General features: G+C 37.5%; 1 pseudogene; it reads right to left on the bottom strand.

Annotated features, from left to right (window-relative positions):
* Nucleotides 1–521: 521 nt before the first annotated feature.
* LOC141511899 (DNA-directed RNA polymerase III subunit RPC6 pseudogene) overlaps nt 522–7885 on the bottom strand; it is a 119571-nt pseudogene continuing 112207 nt past the window's right edge.

The raw sequence follows: 7885 nt of genomic DNA, 5'->3' as shown, positions 1-7885 counted from the left end.
CCATATGTCCAACTTTTCCACAGGAATAGCAGGTGGGCTGTTTTATTGCCCTTCTTTTGACCTGCGCATCACTGTGCCTCAAAATGCGCTTCTTTTCCACAATTAAAACAAGTGGCCTGGGGCGGCCAGGTGGGCAGTGGATAAAGCACTGGCCCTGGAGTCAGGAGTACCTGGGTTCAAATCCGGTCTCATACACTTAATAATTACCTAGCTGTGCAGCCTTAGGCAAGCCACTTAATCCCATTTGCCTTGCAAAAAAACCCCCTAAAAAAACAAGTGCCCTTTCTTGTTTAAGGCCTTCACTAATCCCCTGAGCTATCGCCATTGACATGGCTTGATGTTCTCTACTTTTAGGGGGGCCTCTAGGAGGCTCTCAAACCAGCCAAGAGCTGTTGGTACTCAGGGCGAAGACCCTCTTTCACCAAATGTGGAATAAGCAGTTTGGCACCAGTTGCGTATCCTAAAATAGGTATGACTATCTCTTGTACCCTGGGGATAAAATCTGTAGGGGTTTTATTGGCTCATTGTTTAAGACCAATAAGTTTCTCCCTTTCTGCCCCTTGGGTGTCTAACTTCCCAAAGGCTCTGACATGGCAAAGTTGAATAGCTGCAAATACCATAGGTTGTAAATGTATTTGGTCTCTAGGTCTTTTCCATCTTCCTGTCCCTGTAATCATCTCAAAAGCCTCATCGGGGTTGGTGATACCCCTCTCCTCTATGTACTGTTCTGCCTCTCTCTTTACAAGGGCAGTGAAAGTGACTGCTTGTCCTGGGGTGAGCACTGCACCCGCAACCTCTTGCCAATCATAAGGGATCCAAGGCCCTGCAGCAGTGGCGTTAGTTAATAAATGTTTCACATATGGCGAAGAGGGGCTGTACTTGGCAACAGCTTCCTTGAGCTCTTTCAATACTTTAAAAGGAACTGGCTCATGATGGTGATTGTCACCCTGGCCATCATCAAAAACCAATCTTCCCAATCCACAATCTCCACTCCTTCAGCAGCCACTTTAAGGCTGCATGCTATAAGGCTTTCTGGAGCAGGGCCCCTGGAAGAGCCAAAAGTGAAACTGGCTCGGTGTTTCAGAGTCCTGGTAGACAGAGAGGTGGAGACCTCTTCCTCATTGCTCTCTGCCTGTGGGCATGACATAAGCACTTCCTCCTTTCTCAATGTCTGCTGCGCCACAGCCCTGGGTCTTAATTTCTGCTGCGCCACAACCCTGATTCTGATTTCCTCCCTACCCTTCCCTGCTCTTGCTCCACCCTCCGAATGTCTACTTCCTCCTTCTTCTTCTTCCCCAACTCCATATTTATTATGTTTCTCATAAGTTTCTCTAAATTCTGCCCAAGGATAAATCAGAGGAGGAGGAGGAGGGGAATTACAATTCTCGTCCTCAGAAGATTCTCCTAATGATTCTCCCACTTGTGTGCCAATTGTTTCTCTTGCACAGGGATGCGAAGCCCCCTGTAGCCTTGTTTTTATGAGAGAATCAAAGGAGAAATCCTGGTCAGTTAAGATTCCAGGACATGACTCATCAAAAGAAGCCAACTGTGGCCCAACTGTCTCCCAATTCTCCTGTGTAATCCTTGAATGTTCTAACCATGGGGAGACCTCCCACACCTTATTCATGGCACTGCTTAATATGTGGCTTAAATTGATGCTGCTTGCCTAATTTATATAACTGACAATCTAGAACTGCCTTTTCTTAGGGTCTAATCAGGGGAAAACCCAGCCCCTGCCCCATAACTTCGGCCCAGATTAACCTCAAATTAATCTGAGGCTGTCCAGCTCTTCCCCTTTATTAAGGGAGGCCAGGCGGAAATTCCCTTTGTCCCTGTTTGGGTGCCAACTGCCCAGGGATAGGTATCCCAAGCCTTCGCCTGGATACATACCTTTTCCAGGTCTTCAGACACACGAACCCTCCTTGGGGATAACTGGACAGAGCACCCTGTAGCAATCTAACAAGCAGGTCTTTATTGCTTACATAGAATGGAAAAATGGCTCTAGTCTTCCCCTGCCCCATCCCTTATATAGCCCTGATCTCCTCCCCCGAGCTCCTCCCCTGTTCCTCCCTCATGGGCAGAGCCACTCCTGTTACTGGGGCATTCCCAGCACCTATGTGGGCAGGTTCACAACCCCAGGCATCTCCTAGCCCATAGGTGGCCAAGGTCCAGAGCTGGGTCCCTGACAGTTTTTGGACAATTTTGTAACTTTAATATCTGTGTAGAGGTTTCATGTAATGCTTATTTAGGGAAAAACACCAGAAATGACTTCACCCCAGAAGTTTTTAACCATACCAAATTTTTTTTATTATTTATTTTCATCCATATGTCCATGCAATTTCCCAGTTACAAAATTTTCCTCCACCTTCCATTTCCATCCCCTCCCCTCAGAAGAGAACAATCAGATTAGTATTTTACATAAATGCTTTGTTAAACATTTCTACAAATTAGTCATTTTTGGCATGAGTAATTGAGATTAAGGGTAAGAGATACATAAGATAATTTTTATAAAGTGTTTGTCAGATTTAGAAGGGTTGTTTTTCTTTTTTCCTCTGTGTTTTGTATTTTTTCTTCCCCTGTTCTGGAGTAATAAGTCCTTAACCAGTCAAATATAGTTGTTCTATCTCTCAAGACTGCTGAGAGGAGCTGTTTCCATCAAGGCTGTTCATCTAATAATGTTGCTGTTGATGTGTACATTGTTCTTTTGGTTCTACTCCCTTTGCTCATCATGAGATGCTATAAGTCATTCCATGTTTCTCTAGTCAACCCTTTATGGTTTCTTTTTTTTAATGAATAGCTTCAGTTATAAATTTGACAATTAAATTCTCTCTTCAGTTCTGGTCTTCGTGTCAGGAAATTCTGGAAGTTCTCTATTTAGTTGAACATCCAACTTTTTCCCTGACTGCATATGCTGAATTTTGCAGGGTAGTACATTTTGAGTTGTAATCCCAGATTTTTTGCTCTCTGAAATATGCTATTCTAGGTCTTCTGACCCTTCAATGTTGAGGTTGATAGGTCCTTTATAAGTCTGCTTCTCTTTCTGTTGTATTGGAATTATTTTCTTTTTGGTGCTTGCAATATTGTCTCCATTCTTTGAGAGTTCTTGAATTTGGCTATAACAGCCCTTGGAGCTTTTGTCCTGAGGTCTCTTTCTGGAGGGGTTCTATGGATTCTTTCAAAGGATATACTGTTATTTTGTTCTAGTTATTTGGATGGTTTTCTTTATAATTTCCTGCATGATGTTTTCTAGGTTCTTTTTTGATCCAGGCTTTCTGGTAGTCTGATGATTTGTAGATTATCTATTCTGGATCTATTTTCCAGGTCATTTGTTTTCCCTAAAAGGTATTTTATATTTTTTCAATTTTTTTCAACCTTTTTATTTTGTTTGATAGAATCTCATAGTCTTGTAGATTCATTGGTTTCTATTTGTTCAATTCTAATTTTTAAGGTTTTATTTTATTCAATTTACTACTGTATTTTCCTTTTCCAGTTGTTATTTTTACTTGTAATGGTATTGATTTCTTTGGGAAATTTTTCATAAATTTCCTGCATTATTTTCATTTCTGTTTCCCATTTTTCTTCTTTTCCGAGATTTTTCCTGTGCAGTCCAGGCCTTACCTTTGCAGGCATAACCCTCCCCCCCCACCCAGTTTTTTTACAGGTTGTGGTTTAACAGTGGTTTGTTCCCAACCCAGTCCTGTCTTTTACCCTGGTGTACTCAGGGTTCAGATTTTATTTGGGGCTGGACTCTTCCTTGCTGGCTTCCTATCTAACTACTGGGAACTTTGCCGTTATTAAGCTGTCAGGAACTGGATTGCACTGAGGCTAAAAGCCCTCTTCTGATTTTCCTGCTTTCCCACCTCCTGAACTTTATTTCCATTTTTTTCCCCCAAGAGACAGACTTCACTGAAGATCCTCCATGATGTCTACAGTTGAAAACTTCTTTGAATCTTCTCTTTTTCTTGGTGGGATCTATAGTGTGAATATCAGAACTGAGGATACATTTACCTGATAGGGTAAAGCTTTGGGAGTATATTTCATGCTGCCACCTTGGCTTCATCCTGGAATTCTCTACACATACATAAATTGACCATGTACTAGGGTATTTAAAAAAACCTTACAGTCAAATGCATAAAGGCAGAAATATCAAATGCATACTTTTTGGTCATGATACAATAAAAATTACATGTAATTAAGGATAATGGAAAAATAAATAAAATTAATTGATACTAAATAGCCAGATTTTAAAGAATGTGTGAATCAAACAATAAATCATAGAAATAATCAGTCATTTCATCCAAAAAATGATAACAATGAGACATCATGCCAAAATTCATGGGATGTAGCCAAAGCAATTTTTAGGAGTCATTTTATGTCTCTAAATGCATATACAAATTAAATGGAGAAAGATAAGATCAATGAATTAGGAACACAGGTAAAGAAATCCTCCAAAAGAATAAATTAAAGAGTCCCAATTAAATATCAAATTAGAAATTCTAAAAACCAAAGAAGAGATTAGTAAAAGTGTAAACAAGAAAACAATTATCTAACAAAACTAAGTCTTAGTTTTATTAAAAATAATAAAAATGATAAAACTTTGGCCCTTATGATTAAAAAAAGAAAGAAGAATGTCAAATTTCCAGTATCAAAAATGAAAAGGATAAATTCACTCCCAATGAGGAGGAAATTAATGAGATAATTTAGAACTATTTTGACTATTACTTTGATAATCTGAGTGAAATGGATGAATATTCACAAAAATATAAACTATGCATATTAAATTTCTACTTTTGCAGATGATATTATGATATACTTAGAGAACCCCAGAAAATGAATTATAAAGCTACTTGAAACAATTAACAACTTCAGCAAAGTAGCAGAATATAAAAGACCCAAACAAATCATCAACATTTCTATGTATAAGCAACAAAGTCCAAGTACAAGAGTTAAAAAGAGAAATCCTACTTAAATTAACTGTAGGCACCATAAAATATCTAGAATCTACCTCCCAAGACAAAACCAGAAACTGCATGAACACAATTAAAAAATACTTTCACATACATAAGGTCAGATCTACACACTTTGAAAAGCACCATGGCTTCTGGTTAGACTGAGTTAATAAAAATGGTAATTCTATCCAAATTAAAATATTTATTAAGTGCCAAATCAACCTACCAAAAACTATTTTTCAGAGTTTGAATAAATAGTAGTAAAATTCATCTGTAGCAAAAAAGGGTTAAGAACTCCAAGGGGAATTGCTGGAAAAAACTGCAAAGGAAGGAGGCCCAATTTTACCAGCTTTAAAACTATACCACATAACAGTGGTCGTCAAAATTGTCTGGTACCAGTTAAGAAATAGAATAATGGACTAGTGGATTAGAATATGTACAAAAGACACCAGTATCCATGACTATAGAAATCTAACTTGAATAACTTATAGTCATTGGATTCTGGGAATAAGAATTCACTCTTAGACAAAAACTACTGGGAAAACTGAAAAGTACTATAGAAAAAAGTTAGACAGAGATCCATACCTCACACCTTATACCAAAATAAGGTCAAAATAGGTACAGGAGATTTTCGAGACAGAGCCAGATTGTGGAGTGACACTAACATACTCCTGGAGCTTTTCCCTTTCAAAGATAAATGAAACTTCTATTCTAAAGTTTAAGCTACAGATCCCACAAAGAAAAAAATGAAGATTCAAAGAAGTTTTACATGGTAGACATCCTGGAGGCTCTTCAGGGAAGGTTTGTTTCTTGGCAGGGAGGAAGTAAAGTCCAGGAGTCAGGAGAGTGGGAAAGCCAGTAGGAGGTTCTTAGTCACAGTACAATCCAGGTCCCATCAGCTTGAAAACAACAGAGGTCCCAGCATCTAGATGGCAAGCCAACAGGGCGGATCACAATCCCAAACAAGGTATAAACCTTGGGAACACTGGGACAAAAGACAGAACTGGGTTGGGACTAAACCACTGCTAAGTCAGAACCTGGACATAAAGGAAGAAATAAACTTTTTCAAAGGAAAGAACTGTTGGAAAATGGCTAAACAGGTTATGGTACATGAATAATATGGAATACTATTATTCTATAAGAAACCATAAAGAGTTGGACTCTAGTGATGCATGGGATCTGATGTTGAGTGAAGGAAGTAGAGGAAAGAGAACATTATACACATCAACAACAACATTATGAGGGAAATTTTGTACCTTAGAAATATGCATGTTCATATGGATGAAAATAAATAAAATATTTTTTTAAAAAAATAGGAAAGACCTGGACTGTATAGCCAACATCTTGATCCATGACAAGCCAGGGCTCAGACCCCAGCCTCAGGGAAAAAAAAAGCTTGGATCTATACTCCCTATACCCCAGGAGCAGAGGTAAAACAACAAAGATGAGCAAAAAAGCCAAAAGACTGCTCACTATGGAAAACTACTTACAAAGAGGATAACAATGATGTATCTGAAAAAAAAAAACTAGTGAAAAATCACTCACTGAGGAAGTATCAAACCAGTCTATAAAATAGATTTAAATACAAAAGGTCATTGAAAAGCCTATCAAAGAATTTAAAAACCAAAGAAGAAAAAATAAAAAAAGAAATGAGAGTCATGTAGGAAAATTATGAAAAATTAATCAGAGAATTCAACACCTTTATAAAGGTAACACATGTAATTCTGCTTTCTCTTATACTATATTTTTCTTGCTTAAGGATATGATTTCTCTTTCATCACATTCAACTTAGATCAATGTATACCATAGAATCATTGTAAAGACTAACAGACTGAGTTCTGGGAGTGGGGGAGGGAAGGAAGATTGGGGGGAAATTATAAAACAAAATAAAACAAAATCTCAAAAAGTTAACACAAAAGATAATTGAAGAAAATGAAAGCCTAAAAATTAGAATTGAACAACTAGAAACCAATGAATCTACAAGATTCCATCAAATAAAACCATATGATTGAAAATTGAAGAAGATATAAAGTACCTTTTAGGAAAACAAATGACCAGGAAAATATATCCAGGAGAGACAATCTACAAATCATCAGAGTCCCAGAAAACCTATATCCCCCCAAAGAAACCCTGGAAAGCATTATGAAGAAAAGTATAAGGGAAAACTGTTCAAATTGGGTAGAAGAAGAAAACAATATAACATTAGAAAAATAAATACATAGAATACCTCCAGAAAGAGATAGAAACTTAAAATCTCCTAGGGCTGTTATAGACAATTCAATTCAGATATTCAGATAAAGGAGAGAATATTGTAAGCACCAAAATAATTCAAATACAAAGGAAAGAGAATCAGAGTCACACAGGACCTTTCAACCTCAACATTGAAGGATGAGAAGACTGGAATTGCATATATCAGAGAGCAAAGGACCTAGGATTACAACCCAGAATACACTACCCTGCAAAATTCAGCATATACTGTCAGGTAGAAAGATGACTATTCAATGAAATATATGAATTCCAGAATTTCCTTGATACAAAGAGTAGAGCTGAAGAAAGAATTCAATCACCAAATATATGATGCAAGAGTTGCATAAAAAGGTAAATGAAGAGGGGAAGGAAAAAAAAAACAACACAAAACAAAACAAATGTTGGTCTAGACATCAAATTGTATACAACCCTAAAATGGAAGATATAACACTTTTAATTCTTTAGAACTTAATTTCTCTCAAGACAATTAAAGGGTTGAATATAATTGAGAAGATTGAACTTAAAAGATATGAATATAGTTGGATCTTATCTCTCAACTGAACAGGTTCAAGATGATATCACCAAGTTTAAGATGAAAAGCCCTGATGAAAAGCAGGGGTGTTAACTTTAAACTTAAGTGTCATTATCCTTTGACACACTTTAGTTCGTTCCACTGTGCTTAGCCCCTT

Source organism: Macrotis lagotis, chromosome 2, assembly GCF_037893015.1.
Source record: "Macrotis lagotis isolate mMagLag1 chromosome 2, bilby.v1.9.chrom.fasta, whole genome shotgun sequence".
Lineage (NCBI taxonomy): Eukaryota > Metazoa > Chordata > Mammalia > Peramelemorphia > Peramelidae > Macrotis > Macrotis lagotis.
Note: the sequence above shows the minus strand (reverse complement) of the source record. Positions and strands in the feature narration are given on the sequence as shown.